At 34.9% G+C, this 16,963-nt stretch overlaps 1 protein-coding gene across 5 annotated transcripts in view; it reads left to right on the top strand.

The window, feature by feature from the left end:
• sog (chordin short gastrulation) overlaps positions 1–16,963 on the top strand; it is a 285,742-nt gene that overhangs the window by 67,829 nt on the left and 200,950 nt on the right. The window contains exon 1 of one of the 5 annotated variants that reach the window (XM_085825300.1): positions 7,253–7,332. The exons of the other annotated variants lie outside the window; for them this stretch is intronic. The gene's annotated coding sequence lies outside the window, so the exon portion shown is untranslated. Of the gene's footprint in view, positions 1–7,252; positions 7,333–16,963 lie in introns of those variants that run through there. 5 annotated transcript variants of the gene reach the window in all.

Here is a 16,963-nt window from a genome sequence, read left to right as displayed (position 1 = left end):
CTCGAATCAGAGACTCAAATTTGTAGACTAAGTGGGCGAAAGCAAAAATAATTTGTAGCTATATGGGAAGTGTGACCACTTAGAGAAAATGTTTCGAATTACAATTTTACAGGAAAAGGAATGGAAAGTATATGGGGAAATAATATTAAATGTATGCTTGGCGGCAGCCTTAGACCTAAACTGCCTAAAAAAATTTTGGACAGAGCATATGGCTCTTTATTATTGCCCTAGGTATGCCACTGGATTCAACAGTTTTTCAACTAAAAATCAAGAGTGAAAGATGTTTCTCCTCTTTTTTTCGGGGTGTTTAAAAAATAGGGCAGAAAATGCTTTTTAAATGAAAAACAGGACTCCTGAAAACGTTAGCCAAAGGCAGTCCTTATTCTTTACAAAAGTGCTTACTTTACAGAAAAATTATTTTGTCGATGATCCACTCCGATTTAGTAAACTTTCCTTTTGTTAAAATATTTCTTTTTCTTTGGAAAATGAACGTCACTCACGAAGTTGAATCGAATCGCTAACTGGAAGAAGGATGCTTAAGTTTCAAGCTATTTTATCAGAGCACAATCTGGGATGAGCAGGGGAAAAGCCATTGTATGAATCGTCTGTCAAAGTGGAAGCGAAGTTTTTCGTCTGACCTTGAAATTCAAGGAGGTCTCGTCGAAAAAGAGCGAGGGTGTTAGACGAGCACACCCGAGACTAATGCTGTAATTCGAATCGTTTGACGCGTATTCCTTTCTCTGGCACGAAGGTCGGTTTCCTGACGTATAAGAACGACGTGGGGTAGTTTATTTATTTCTTTTTCGTTTGCACAGTCCGCCTGTTAACGACTGAATGCCCGCAAAATTTGGAAAATGTCGACATTATTGCAGAATACATTTTGTGGAAATAATCTCGGATTTTATCATTTCTATGAAATGAATTTAAAACGCATTTAAAGTCAAGAAAATATCGTAATGGCGAAAAATTTCGGTTAAAACCATTTTTCTTGATTTAGACCCTTTTTAAAATCATAGCGCGTCAGCTCCATTTTCTATTTTTTTAAAATTTACTCTACAGTAGATATGTTGGGATTGCTGCCACAAATTATTGTCTAAGAACATAAAAAGACTTCAAATTTTTACATCTAACGAATAATTTGTTTTCCCTAGCGCTTATTATCTGCTTTCTGTCTCGAAAATTTCAGAGTTACCTTTGCAATTTTCTGTCATTGTTGAGTGATTTCCTTATTTTCTTTCGTGCCAAATTTTATCTGTCGCATATAGGATTGTAATCACTGAAATCAGTTTTCATGAAGTTTCCTTGAATTAGGCAGAAAATTTCTGAGTGGCGAGAGATCGGATAGAAATACCGTATCCCTCCTTTTTAAACTTATTTTATAATCCGAAAATCAAGAGGGGGGGGGAATTATGCGAGTAATCCCATTTCCGAAAAGCTCTGTGACAGTAAGAACACAAAAATTAAATCTTGTTGAAACTACTGGTAAATAGTACATTATTAGTTCTTTAAAAGAAACCAACATTGCAATAAAATACGTAATGATATTAACATTGCTGTATGTGACGGATAAGCCGATGCCTGGCGTAGCTGAGTCGGAGTGCGATGTGTCTATCTCAGTCGGAGTGCGATGTGTAAGTTTACAGTGACTTTAAACGTAAATAAGAGGAATAAGGTGAAATCACATGTTTGGAGAGTTTCTTAAGTGTGCAAATACCTACTACGTCCGGGTAACTCGACGAAGAAATCTGCACAAAATCCATTTCAAATAATAATGCAATTGAAAATATAATGAATGAAATGCATTTAATGAAAACTAATCAAAGGAGTACAATTTACAAAGAAAGTAGCTCTCGGAGGAAAAACTGAAGAAGAAAATGATACGAGTATTTTTAAAAGTTTCAGAACATTGCGCTATATAAAGCTAGGAGAGGAAATTGCGAGGAAATACGGCATTAATCATTGTATTTTGGAATTACATAAGTTACAATTATGTACTTGAATCATCATTTAAATTCTTTTGCTGGAAATCGTTTTGTGACACTAAGAATACATTTTCTAGCCCAGGTTTTCTCACCGAGATGGATGACATTTTAAAACGGGTCAATGATAATCAAAGTTTCAATTCGAGGTTGATAGCCGAATATGATAAACATAATCAAGATCGCTTTGGTTACCAAAATGAATAAATAACTATATAAATAACTAAATAGTAATTCAATTTATAATTAATTATTTATTGATATAAAGCTATGTTATGGGTTCATGACACTTCGCCGGCGAGACACTTAACCGACAAGGACAGTTAGCCAACAAGAAAACTTAGTCGACAAGGACATTAGCCGACAGGACATTTAGCCGACACAGTTAGCCGTCAGGGCATTTAGCTACGAAACATTTAACTGTCAAGACATTTAGTCAACAAGACATTAAGCCGACAGTGACGTTTACTTAACACGTACCCTATAATAATTCAAACTTTTTATCAATTACAAAATTTCTCGACTTCTCCTAAGTTCAGTATTTAAGTCACTTTTTTCACTTATCAGTAAAATTAGTTTTTTGATTCATGTAAAGATTTAAAGATCATTAAAAGATCATTCATTTAAAGATCCCATATGTGCTCTTGTGTAATTTAGCATAACTTGATATATATCCTACTGTTTGATGTGTATATTGGCCAAATTGAAAAAGCTTTGAAATTCTCGTCAGGGTATATGAATTAATTTTTGAAAGGAAAAATAATTTTTTTAGCTAAGTAAGACTTAGTTTCATTTTAATATGGGATCGTATTTACATTTTAATATGGGATCACTTAGTTACATTTTAATATGGGATCTGCAAAAATTATTCGTAAAGCTTTATTAACTTTATAAAGTATTTATTAACTATTAAAAGTATTAACTTTTGAAGTTGTATCGTAATGGCCAAAGCTGGTAGGTAAAAATGAGTGTGCCCGATTTCGGCATTTTAATACAGTTGCCCATTTTTATCTTAAGGATGGTAAAATGAACTGCTTGTGGTGACAATGATTTTTAAGCATCTCTTGTCAGTCACCATAATCTTGAAAATTCTCTTTTTTCATTATTTTTTAATAAAAAAATAAAATAGAGTTGTTAATCTAACACTCCACCGCCAATATTTCTTTAAAAGGACAATTCAAGAATAATAGTGAATTTTACTTCGGTATTCAGGATTTGGAACATCCTACTCATTTTCTAGCAACACATTTATAAGGGTCTAGCCTAAAAAAGCAATTTTCATTGGAAGAGACTGGTTATATATTAAGTAAAACGGTCGCTCTATTTCTGTTAGGCCCAGCAGCGGTCGAGTGGTAAAGTCGCTGAGCATTGGTAGTTCGGTTCGAATTTCGAATCCCGCGGACTGACTGACTGCATGGGTGTTTTCGTAGTTTTCCCCATATGTAACATGTATGCGAGCCATTTTATAAGTAAATTATAAACCTCACGAAGGTATTCCTCTTCTTAGGCAAATAGCCGTTTGCCTTTGCCGTGATTACATAAACCAAACGAAATCAAACCTACTTCTGTTAGGTGGCCGCAAGCCACGACGTTACTCATTCCTGGATTAAAAAATATACGCATTCCTGGATTAATAAATATAGCCCTGTCCCAGATTAATAAATATACGATTCCTAACGTGTAAATAGCATTCTGAGAGTGTAAATAGCATTTCAGGAAAAAAAAAAGTAGTTCCAGTTTGGCGAGGAGTAGGGCGTATCACTCTACTTCCTGACAAGGAAAGGAAATTTCACTAGTGGGAGAAGCGAAACGACTTTATACGGGAATGAATGTAGCATGATGTGTTGAGCAGAGTAGTAATGAAATGTGAAAGTATTAGAAATCTGAAAACATTGGGAATAGTTAGATTCATCGTCGACTGAATGTCCTGTCGGCTAACTGTGCGTGTTGGCAAAATGTTCTGTCGTCTTGTCCTTGTCGGCTAAGTGTCCGTGTTGGCTAAACTTCCTTGTCGACTAAGTGTCCGTGTCGGCTAAGTGTCCATGGCTAAGTGTCCTGTTATATTATAGTTATCTTGTTTACATCGGCATTGAATAAAAAAGAATTCCATTATTTTAACAACTTACTGCAATTGACCATTATTGAAAAAGAACTAAAAATATGAACAGTGATAAAAAATAAATAAAAAAATCTAATAAATACTTTTCTTTGAGATAATTTTGGCTCAAATTTTTAATTTAATTGCTATCTCTAACTTAATTATGGACAATTATTTGTATTATGATCATGTTGTGTGCTTTATATTATATAGCTGTTTTTATGTTGTATGCTGTATATTATAAAAAAAAAATAATAAGAGGTCGATGAAGCAAATCATTCTTTTTAAAGAGGCCTGTGCCAGAAAAAGATTGGGAATCCCAGTTTGAAAGTCTGTTGCAGGAAACCGTTTCTTAACGCTAAAACATTTATCTCCTAGCCTTTCCAATCGTTTCTGAAAATTCTGGTATAACACTCATCCTTGACATTCAAGAGCAGTTCAACTCTTCATTTCTGTTTGGAATTTTTCCGTTTTATTTTGGTTGATTCCAGGTGTTTGCTTTGAAGCAAAGCTGTTGCTTTTTGTTTTCCCTCTTCTCCTCATTCGCGGGGTCGCCTCATTCCTAGTTGGTCGTTCTTTCGCACTTTGTATCAGTGCTGAACTACGCCCGGGTATTTTGCATAAAAATGGACTCACATGCCTCGACTGGGCGGCATGCGGGACAGACTGTTCTGAAGGTCGTCTCAGGGTGGATTTCATTCACACTGAGGTTATTTTGGTGGAATTTCGCAGTACCGGTCCAAGTTGGTGGGAGGAACGCGTTAAGTCCTATGGAAATGTCGCCTTCCGCCGTCAATCATTGGGATGTCAACAAGAATTCGGATTCGGGCGCCACGCCTCCTTCCGTAAATTCTCTCTAGGCTTTCAAAGTACAGCGAGTGTACGGCAAAGGTCCAGAACTTCAGCGGTGCCGAATCATCGGATTTAATTTCAGAATTGCCGCGAGAGGAATTCCCCCCTGTAAGTGTACTTAAAAGTGAAAGTAATTATATTAATTCTGCAAACATATTCAAAGCGAGGAAAAAATTTATTAATAACAAATTTTCGTCTCGTATATGTGAACATGAGTTTCCTATACACACAGGTTTTCCTGTCTCGATGTTTTTCATATAACTTTCGTGAGTTACAGTCAGTTATGTTTACATTAGAACGCAGTAGTTCACTAGATCACAGTACTTCAGGGTCAGGACGTTCATAAGACTTTACAATAGCTCAGAGAGGCTTACCCATGAAATTCACAATATTTCAATAGTTTCAGTGCTACTTCAATAAATCAGAGCAATTTACAGTAGCTCACAGTCATGACGTTCATAGTAATTAATGGTACATCAGAGTACTTCACATTCGTGTTAGTTCCCAGTCATAATGTTCATAGTAGATCACCGCAGTTTATGATGTTCATAGCAATTCACGATAAATCACAGGAATTTTACAATAGTGATGTTCATAATAGTTCAGTCATAACGTTTACAATACTCCACAGTAGATCAGAGTCGTTCACAGTCATGACGTTCTTAGTACTTCACAGTACATCCTAGTAGTTTGCAGTCATAATATTTATAATGAATCACAGTACTGTACAGTAATGATGTTCAGAGTATTTCGCAATAGATCACAGTAATTTTATAGTCATGGCGTTCATCGTAGTTACAGCGGATCAGAATTGTTCCCAGTCGTGACGTTCATAGTACTGCACTTCGTAGTAGATCAGTGCTAATACTTACTTTAGATCACAGTTGTTTATAGTCATGGTGTCCATATTAATCAGGGTAGATCACGGTTCTTTAACAATCATTATTCTCATCGTAGATGACAGTCATGATATTCATGGCAGTTCATAGTTAATGACGTAGTGATGCAGATATACTTGAAGTGTACCGTATGGAGACATATTTGTCATCCAGATCGGCGCAGGAAAAGGACGGCTACGTGACTATAAATGTCGAACTGATCGCTAGGGAAAAAATATGTCTATGTTCTGATTTATTTTATGGATTGTAGTAATTCTGAGTTTTGTTTTAATTAGTTAGCTATTTTTATATTTTGGGGGTTAATTTTAAGGTTTATTTTATATTTGAGGCCACACGTTGTGTATATAAATATTTACTTTTTATAAGCAATTATAGATCTTTCAATTCCGAATCCAGTAACGTTTAAATTGTAAAAAAAAAAAAAAAAAAAAAAAAAAAAAAAAAAAGCTGCAGGAGAACGCCGTGTATGGGCAGAAACGCTCCTGACTGGCTTTGATACTTAGCGCCTCTCTCTCTCTCTTTTTTTTTTTTTTTTAAGATCTGGGAAAACGCAGACCGATTTTTCTGAAGGCAGACCGATTTCTAGGTACCATATGAATGGCTGCGCGTGGTGGACGAGGCACTTGTTAATCGGCTGTAAACGATTCAAAGACAGTGAGTTAGCTGAATACCGTTTTATAGTTAACGCTTTGATTGATTTTAGAAATTTATCACATTTTTCGCGTACTAAAGAGGAACTGCTTAATGCACGATTTCTTGAGATATTTCCTGTTACTGATCGAGCTGCGTGTCATGAATTTTTTAACAAATTGTCTCTTCCAGAATGATTATTGAAAGAGACAGCCGCGAACCCATCGCTTGCATCAACATAATCGTTAATAAGGTGTGTCTAATCACATTTTAATGTTTGTTAAAGGATGTTGCATCGTTACCCCTGTTTTTCAATATGTCAAACAGCCTTTCTCAACTGAGACTTCATAGTATTTTAAGAAAAAAATAGCAACGGTTCCGCAAGAAATTGTGATGAATGTAATGATAAATAAATATACAGTAAACTCTTGCCAAATGCGGCTGGTTCCGTCGTCTTTCTATGGAAAAAATGTGACTCAAATTAAGAAATACGTATTAATTTAAATAAACCTAAATAGTCGTAATTAAAAGGAAAAAAAGAATAAATGTTAATTTTTTTACTGCTGCTATGCAATTCTTTTTAAAAGTTTCCCGATAAGGAGCGCTGCGTTTTTCATTGCCTCTTCCGGAGGCAACGAAATTTTCCTGCCTTTTCGTTCTTCACAAAGGCGCTTTATCTTTTTTATTATCCCTACTTTCACTATCGGAAGATGTTATAAGATAATTCAGTTTTTGTTTTTCCATTTCAGCCTGATTAATTCTTTATCTTCTTAGTCTCTTGGGGGATGCGGTCGCTATTTAATTGTAGGTAGTGTGTATACTGTATGATTTGCCCTGTAGTGTTCTTAAGTAGCATGATCTTAACTCACGTCACGTAAGTATCTATATATTCATTTCACTGTAGTTGCGATTATGAGTATCTGTGTTTAATGCTGAGACTTGCATTTAAAAGTTTAACTTGCTCCATTTGTGTCAAAAGTAGCTGCCAAGGAAATAAATTATGTACAAATGATGTAAAGTATGAGAAACTGAAATCAACATCCAACTTTGCAAGGAATGTACCGTGGATAACTAATCTTAACTAGTGTTGTATTTACTACAATTCTTCTGGAACACGTTTTATTTAAAACGAAAAAAGATTTACCTGATATAATTGTAATGCATCAGATACAGAGTATTCCATTTTCCTAAGCAAAATGTATGCCATACTTTTGCTACTGCTGAGTAATGTGAGCCATTAGTAATATCCTACAAACACAAAATGTAACTGCTTTGTGAACTAGGTCATAAGAAACATTCACAATTAAAACCCTAGCATCGACAATATATAGTATTATATGTAAAACTGCATGCATATGTGGGGCTATGTAACCTTTTGTAGAATTGTTAAAAATGCCATCTTACCCGCTGAACATAATCACAGTTAAAACTAGCAGGTATCTGCTGAGATGGTTAAGTACACTGAGAGAGGCATCAAGTCCTAGAGTCGCTGGTCATGTTGTTTCTTCCTCCAAATTGCGGTGGAAGTGCATAGTTGTAGTCCAGCGGGACTATATTATTGTACGAGCAATGGTGGATTTTTGGTGTCTCGACCACTTCCATGTAACCGTAATGCATAAAAGCAACGATACAATCAAGTGATCTAAAATATTTACAAAAATTTACAACACTCTTTAAAGATTGTAATGAGTGCGCTGTTATTTTTCTAAAAGCCATTTCATCAATGCTAACGATGAGACATTCATTTTTTCTGCCAGAAAGCGAATATAGATTAGTTGACGAGTTAATGGTATCCTTTTTTTTTTTTTTTCCCATTTATTATGCCCCTCCTTACGTTTCGTCTCGCGGTGTAATTACTTTCTTCCTATCGGCGCCGAGGCGAGACTCGATTTCACCTTCTGTATACCTCCCGGAGGTCAGATATTTGTGTGTATGTAGGTTAGTAATATCAAGAGCGGCTCAGACTCTCCGTGCTATCATCGAAGCGATCAGGCGCCGTTAGTTTGAAATTGATTGATAGAATTAAAAAATGTGCTCTTTGTTTCGAGGCAGCGTAATTCCTTAAAAACAATTAGAAAGTAATAGGCTTCATAAGCTGTAGGTTTCTGGCGGTCGGATTCATCGCAAAGAGGTTGACGGAATGTGAAGCGCTTGACGCTCAAGGGTTTTTGTTTACGGCGTATGAAAGTGGCTAACTTAACCTGTTCCAGGGGACTGGGGACATTATGTCCCACGTGTTCACTATATTAGCTAACAAAGATCGCCTTAGCTCCTCGCGAGACGGAAATTAAATTATTTACTGTTTAGCGCAGACTTTTATTGTAATATCAGTACAAAGTGAACAAACACACACAAAAAATAAATCTACAGAAATTTATTATTGACTTCAGCTCGATGTACAGAGTTAACTAACTCACTTCAGATTCTTATGGGAATAACAGACAGCACGAAAATTATATTATTTACATTATTTATTTATTTATATTATATTATTTATTATTAAAAGCTTTTCATAAATTTGAGAAATATCGGAAGGTGTGGCAACTATTAAATTAATTTACAGGGTTATGAATAAGAAGACAACTGGGTATCTGAATCCGTCAAGCTTTTAATGGCACCAAAAGATGTTAATTTTTCATACGTCACCTCGTTTAGTAATTAGGCTTAACAGAACTGGGTGGGAAAATAGGTTTTCCTACTTGCGTAATCTGTTGAAATTAATAGGATTTTCGTTTCACTTTTCGCAATACTGTCTGGACTCTTAATTTCTCAACTGGAACCCTTTGGTTTTGGAAATACAGAATGGACTTAATTCATCGCGATTAAATTTTGATGGATAAAAAGTTTATTATTATGTAAAATTCAGTCTTTAGATTGACGATAATTTTTCTAATATTTAATTCTGTTTGAATTTACAATTTCGGGCAATATCATAAGTAAACAAAATTCAGTCTTAGACTGATGATAAAAAATTTCTGATGTTTAATATTGTGTGCGTTTATAATTTCACTCATTACTGTTATCAGACCAAAATCAGTCGTAGATTGACGCTAGTATTTTATTTTCTCCTTTTCTCTTTTACCTTTTAATTAATTCTTTAGGAATTTATAATTTCAGCCATTATTATTAGGCAAACTTCAGTCGCAATTATCAATAATGTTTCTTTTTATTTAATGCTCAACGCTCATGACGGGCCTTGGTGTCAATTTGATGAAATAAATTCTAAAACGTATCCTAAAAGCAAGAAATAAACAAATATTTAAATAAAAAAAACAATGTAATCAAATGTATTTAAATATTTACAACAATATAATTCATCAAAAAGGCACGAATTTTAAGGCATAATTTAAAACACTGAAAGGAAATTGCAGCCCTCGCCAAGAGATCGAAAGCTATTAAGAAAGACGAGGCAAGTGGCATTGTAACTGAAGCTTGCATTAATGTATGGACAATGAGAGTTTTGTGAGCGGGGAAAGAAGGAAATTCTTAATGATAATGAGCGCAATAACTGTTGGAGAGCAATTACTGTTTGGAAAACAAAATGCCGTAATGACGGGAAGTCGTAGAAAAGTGCTTTCTCAGAACAAGGAGACAAAGTGAGGGTTTTGCGTTGAAAAATTGTGCTTGACATTTTTCCATACTCTTCACATCTGTCAAATATGTGCTTCTTTTTCTATGTAGGATGTTTCCAAATATTTAGGTATTCAGCTATTATCGTTTTTGTCAGTTTTCAATATTATAATGTAGTTTTTTAACATAATTCCCATTTAATTGCATGCACTTAAATAACTAACTTAACTAAACGAAAAACTAATTTTATAAATTTAATTAAAGAACTCTTTCGATATCTCATTAAATCCACCTGTTTTATATAAGGTATTTTATGTTAAGCCTATTTATGCCACAGTTATAAGGTATTCTATGTTTTTAACCAATTATTATGATTTAAGCCTTTCCTATAATATCTTTCTGTAATTCTCACCAGATTGCAAATTGGTTATGTGTATTTAAGCTGAAGGTTTGGATGTTTAGATGAGAGCTTTTGGCAGCGTCATCTTGTTGTTATTTATTATTACGTACACCTGCACATTATTTTTAAAATGATGCTTTAAAAATGTGACTGTATAAATGAGTCAAACAAAGGAATTGGACTCGGCAATATTGCACGGGGTATCTGCATAAACATGTCAGGAGTCATCTCTTAATAATAGTGCTGCTTTAATTTCTAGGAATTGAACTGCACTCATTTTCTGGAACTTTGGAAACATCTCACATATCATTTTAAAGTCTTTCTTCAATATAATAGAACGAATAGCAGGGTCAAACCCGTTACAGCTAAAGAGACAGACAATAAAACATGCTGGATTCATTAGAGTCTGTTGCTATTCGCCAAAATGGATCATTTGAGTTTGTCTGTTATGGATTAACAAACTAAGGTATTAAAATTCAGTATTCTTAATATTATTTTTTGACTTTTGAATCGAATCAATTTAAATAAAAATGCAATAAATTCATAATGTACCTCGTAAACAATTCAGTATTTCATAGAATGACATTTTGCAGAATGTCTGTATGTTCCCATGTTTGTTTGAATGTGTATTGATCTAGTGTCCTCTAAAAAATGCTTCGCTTTTACCGCCTGGGCCATTTCAATCGATAATCTGAATTGATCAACCCTATTCAACTGTAGAAGATGCCTTTGGGGCGACTTTTAAAATCTAAACCCTTTCAGTTTTTCTTTCTTTTTATTTATTTATTTCGTATTCCTTATTGCACTTTTCTGGCAGTTTTTTTTTTTTTTTTTTCTTAATTGTTTTTTCTCTTCCTTGTCATCAGATTCATTAATTGCTCTCCTCGAATCGAACTTTATTTGAATTTTCATCTGAGGAAATCAGATGTAAGAATGAATTTATAAATAATTTAAGAATTTTAATGAAATCTTGATGATTTAAAAAATTAGATCAGACCGCGAATCTTTAATTAATCACGAATCTGACCATGAATGATTGCAAATATATTGATCCCCTCTTCTAAATTATTACACGTATGAAATTATAATCATATATGGGTTAAAATGTTAATTCACATATGTAATAATTTAGAAAACCTTATTGGTATCTTTTTTGTTGGTGACTGGTATATATTTAGAAAAGGTGATGACAATATTTTTAGCGTAGTAGTGACTAGTATTTTAGGGTAGTAGTGGCCAGGGCTCGGTGGCGCAGTTGGCTAGCGCGTCGCGCAGCAGCACCACGGGTCCCGGGGTTTGATCCCCAGGCTGAAGGTTGACTCAGCCTTTCGTCCCTGGAGTGAGTCGATAAAATCAGTACCAAGTTAGCTTAGAGACGAAACACTGGAGGTCCAGCGACAAGCTAACCACTTGTCCAGGCTAAGATGCACAACTACCCCGTAGCCCACGTCTAGAAAGCAGGTATCAGGGCACTGCCGGCCATATCTCTAAGGGCTGTTTGTGCAGCCGAGTTTAGTTTTAGTGTCCAGTATTGCTAAGACCTAAGGTGACCAATATTTTTATTATAGTACAGCAGTGTTTTAGTACAGTTGGGATTTCTATTTTTAATATAATGGTGATCTGTATTTTTAGTACAGTTGCTCCTTGTATTTTCTATAGTAGTGACCAGTATTTTTAGAACTAAAGTAACGAGCATTTTTAATACCTAAAATAAGCATTGTATTTTTATAAAGTAGTGACGAAAATTTTTAGAAGTGACTAGCATTTGTAGTGTAATAGTTACCATTATTTTTAAAACTAAATTAATTAGCATTTTTAAGATCTAAACTGACTAGTGCTTTTAGAATAATGGAGACAAGTATTTTTAGTATAGTAATGACTAGTATTTTAAGATCTAAACTGACTAGTGCTTTTAGAACAATGGAGACAAGTATTTTTTAGTACTTGACTAGTATTTTTAGAGCTGAGGTGACCAGCATTTTTAGGGTTTAAAGTGGCAGTATTTTGAGAAGTGCCAGTACTTTTTAGAAGTAAAGTGACTAGTAGTTCTTAGCATGTTAGTTAATAGTATTCTTTAGAACGAAAAAAAAAAAAGTACTTAATGACATCGGTATTCTTTAAAACGTTACTTTTTCCAAGATCGATGTAATCTGTTTCATCGTAATCGTTGATGGCTGTTTTAGAAAAGGTTCACTGTGTATTGTTATTATGTATCTGATTCCAATCGACTGCAACTTAATTTGATTGATATTAAGTTTCTAATAAGTCATCCCTACGGCGAACTAGCATTAAATTCCGGAATCTCAACAAACTAAAGCTGCGTTCAAAATGGCCGAGGAGATAAATTTAATTTGCCCATTTGGGCTCGCTAAATTAGATTAAAACTCTATGTTGGCAAGAATTTCGTTCTTCTTTTTCCAAATTCCGCATTTAGGGAAGATTAATTATGCTTATTTAAGCTGTAATCGTTTATTTTGATGTCAGAGGTATACCGAAAGAAGGCGAGTTTGAAATAAACTGCACTTTTATGTTCAAAAGAAGGGGAATCGCTGCAAATTGAGCATGATAGTGTTCAGAATGGATATGGATGCCAGTAAATACGAGTAAATTAAAATGCCAGATTTATTATAAAAAAGTATTTTAACGAATACAGCATTTCATCGGTTGAGTAATGGGTAACAACTGAGACAGAGCTGCGTTTAATGCCTTTGTTAATCAATAGCATTGAATTTAAAAGAAAAATTAAACACCTTACGCTTTGCCCGATGTGAACTGCCACGTCGAAGATAAAAATATTTGGAACGATTTTGTATACCAGTGATCTCAAATAATGTGTTATGCGTCCTGCAATGCCTTTTTATTATATATTTTTTATACGGTAAAGATTTCAAGATTTTAATTATTTGAAGTCGAAGTTTTTACTTGGACTTCAAATTCCTTTAGAAAAGAACATGAATAACGCAACAGAAACTCTATATAAATGGGCCTAATTTATTTACAGTGAGGAATAGATCGTTTACAGTTATGTTACATTATAAATCTTACTCGAAGACTTGAAAACGCAGCATCGATTAAATTTTACTCATATTTACTTACCTTTGTCTGGGAAGTACGTTTATATGGGAACAACATTTTAACCGATAAGAATCTATGAGCTGTGATGAAGATATTTTTAGTTTATTTACATAGGAACACTATCGTACACGATCTACCGCTTTTGATTGTGAAGTGATGCAAAACAAACGAACAAAAAGAATGTATAAGAAGTTAAATTTCGTAATATATATAAAATTGATTTCTTTAAATTAAAAAATGCCAGAGCATGAAACGTTACGTCGAAAGCGTGTTAAGTATATGTCCAATGGTTTTCGAAAATAAAGGCCGAGAGACGACTTTTCGTAGACATGGTGTATAATTTCGTAATGATCGTAGTGATTTTTTCCAAAGAAATAAAAATATTTTTTATTAAATGTTTAGAAGGTATTAATGTTAAATGATTTCTCGCACATACCTTCCTTTAATGAAAAAACAACGCATATCACAATTTTACTATTTGCGCATCAAAATATATAGAAAAAAAATTATTCATGAAACTTGTGCGAAAATTGTAACTGAATGTGCATTCTGTCACTAGAATTATTTTATATATTATTCTCATTATATAATTCCCATCTATTATTCCGTTAGTTTTGAGCGCGATCAAACATAGGTCATTCTTCTTTAGGAGTACTCAAGTTAAGGTTGCTTTTTTTATGCAGTTTTAAATTTTACACTGGCAAGTTCATTTCCTTTGATAATGCTCTCTGAGTATTAAAAGTAGAGGTACAGCATTGGTCAAATAATTTCCAAAATCGCTACAAGTGTTCATAAATGAACTTCTACATTAAAGATGTTATGTTCGTTGACAAATTTTTTCATTTTCCTAATTAAAATTCTGTCAAAATATTTTTTCTTATGGTTTAATGCTATCATAATAACTGTGGACAAATGTGATCACATTAAGCGGCGCCTATTCTATTATCAAAAATTTTATTTTGCGCAGGACATAGCGTTGCCAGAGTGCAATTTGCGATTCTTCCTTAACCAGATGCCTTGGAGTTCCATTTCTATTATGAAAAGTGCACACACGAAGCATGGTGCTTCACAGCTTGAGTAAACATCATTTAAGATCCCTTCCTCGACTTTTTTTTTGTCCGAGTACACAGACATGACATTGTTTTAATTCTCACATCTGTTTAATGATGTAATTTACCTTCGTTCTGTGTGTCTCCGTCGAAATATTTAATTATGGAAGACTGCAGAGGTAAATATTTGCAACGAATATCACTGATTATCTAGCAACCCATGTCTAGAAATTAAGCAAATATGAAAAAAGCACCTCTAATCTACCTCCTGATTACATGTAATATTTGTTTATGCACCCGGCCTGAGCAAACGACGAGCCGCCGAAGTTTTTGTACTGCCCGAGAAGAGTTGTCATATTTCTTAAAATAACTTAAATTTGTAGTCTTTTGAAAGTAAAATAAATTTTAAGTTGTAATAAATTTTGAATTTGTCAACATATGAACTCTTTTATAACTTCTAGTTTTTCTTAAGCCTTCACCGTTTCGGCCCCAACTGTCACCAATAGGTTAAGGTCACTGAATACTAGTACTTCGATCCAAGTTTGAACTGAGGCGAACAGATATGTTTTCATGCAGACATTTAATTTTGTCCAAATTTTACGAAAAAGCACATAAAGTTGCCAAATACCTGTAACTGTCTCAAATACCCATGTAACTCTAATTGTATCTGGCCCTATGTAACTGTATATGACTTCCAGTAATTTCGAGAAACAGAAAGTGCAGGAAATGTTTCCACTATATAATGCCGTAGAGAGCATCAGTTCTCAGTTTTTAGTTCACATTTTACGGAGTATTGAGAGATTTCAGTGCGAGCTTTGAATTTAAATGCGCTTCGCATTGCGTTATATTTAAGTTCTTCGTAGTTTAAAGGGGTAACCACTAATTATGCTCTCTCATGCTGAGAGCCGTACGAGTATTTCTGTGTAAAGTTCCAGAACTGTAAATTGTTTTCTTTTGGTAAAATAAATTTTACCAAATTATCATCGCTTCTGTGTGCATTCGGTAGATTACGAACCCATACGCACGTGACAGGTTTTGGTGTCAGGTGTGGGATTAAATCCTGGAAACAAGAAAGATGGATGAGCAGCTGAGACAGTTGGTGACAGCCTTTGCTGCTTTCCAAGAAAAGATAGGAGCCGTCAAGTTGAGATGAAAGCGGGCCAGGAAAATATGGAAGGAGCTGTCAAGTCTGTTCGAGAAAAGATTTAAGCAGGTCAAGAGGAAATGAAAAGCGAAATTACTGCCATAATAGAAAACTAATTCGAGGCTATGGAAGGTAGAGTAGACATGGTTGAAAATAAAGTCGGAGAAATTGAAGAGTTTCTGCTGCCAAACAACAAATTGGAGGAATATCTGCTGTCGAAAAAAATAAGTCGAAGAAAAAGTATTTGCTATCGGAAAACAAATCGATGGCAGAGTTTCTGCTGTCGCCAAGGAAGTTGAAAGCCTGAAGGCGAAAAGCGAATCCACGTATGATAGAAAGAGCTCCTAGCAAGCGTATAAGATTCAGTTCTCTGTTGTGACGAACGCCGATGAGTGAGATCCTGAAAGTAAGGCATGTCGTCTCCCCGCTTCTCTGAAAGCAGACGCAGCGGATGTCCCTTAACCTCTGCCCGAAAACTAAAGGCTAGGCTTCAAAGCTGTATCCGTCACATTGGAACTGCGTTTGGCGAGAAGTGTTTAAAGACTATAGCAGGTTTCGTTTGAAATCTATCCAACAGAAGCTCACGAGAACACTCCAGGTGCTCGACGCAGGTGGTGAAAGTCTGTCTCATTTCGCCTTTTCGAATTTCCCAGCAGAAACAAGGAAACTCCTGTCTTTATAGTACTTCATCGATGTCACCTGAAATCCTGAGATACAAACAGTCCTGAGAAAGTGGATATGGGGGTTTTTAAAAACCAATGTAGTGATCGTAATGAAACTAAAGTCAGTCCAGCAAGCAACTCGTAGAGACCATCACTTAATCAACACAGGGGAGCTAAAATCGCTTCCAGCAAGAGGTTGCCATCTCGCGAGATGGAGGCTGCCAGATAATGACGAGCCCCATTTTAAAGCGCTTAATATTTCTGAAGTGAATGGCGGCAATAATGGATTTTTCATCATAGGAGATATAAGGGTATTTCCTTGCAATATGACAGTCGACACAGGAGCCAGTGTTGCCAGAAACAACTGCCAAAAGCACTGCCAGTGTTATTCCGAAAAGATTTGCTCAACAGTTGGATAGTCAAATCATTCGGATATCATCTTGCGTTTCTCTTCAAGGTATGTCCGTGGGTAAAGTTAATATCGATGGCAAGCTGGACTTTAATATCACGTTTGGAAGTCCGCCTACCATCACAAGGCATAAATGCAATTTTTCCTCCGACTTTAAAAATAATGAACTGTGTTCTGCCTCTGAGGACGTAACCGT

The sequence above is a fragment of the Stegodyphus dumicola genome, chromosome 10 (genome assembly GCF_044657685.1).
Source record: "Stegodyphus dumicola isolate Sdum_Otavi_A_Nest chromosome 10, ASM4465768v1".
NCBI lineage: Eukaryota > Metazoa > Arthropoda > Arachnida > Araneae > Eresidae > Stegodyphus > Stegodyphus dumicola.
This window is presented reverse-complemented; position numbering and strand designations above follow the sequence as displayed.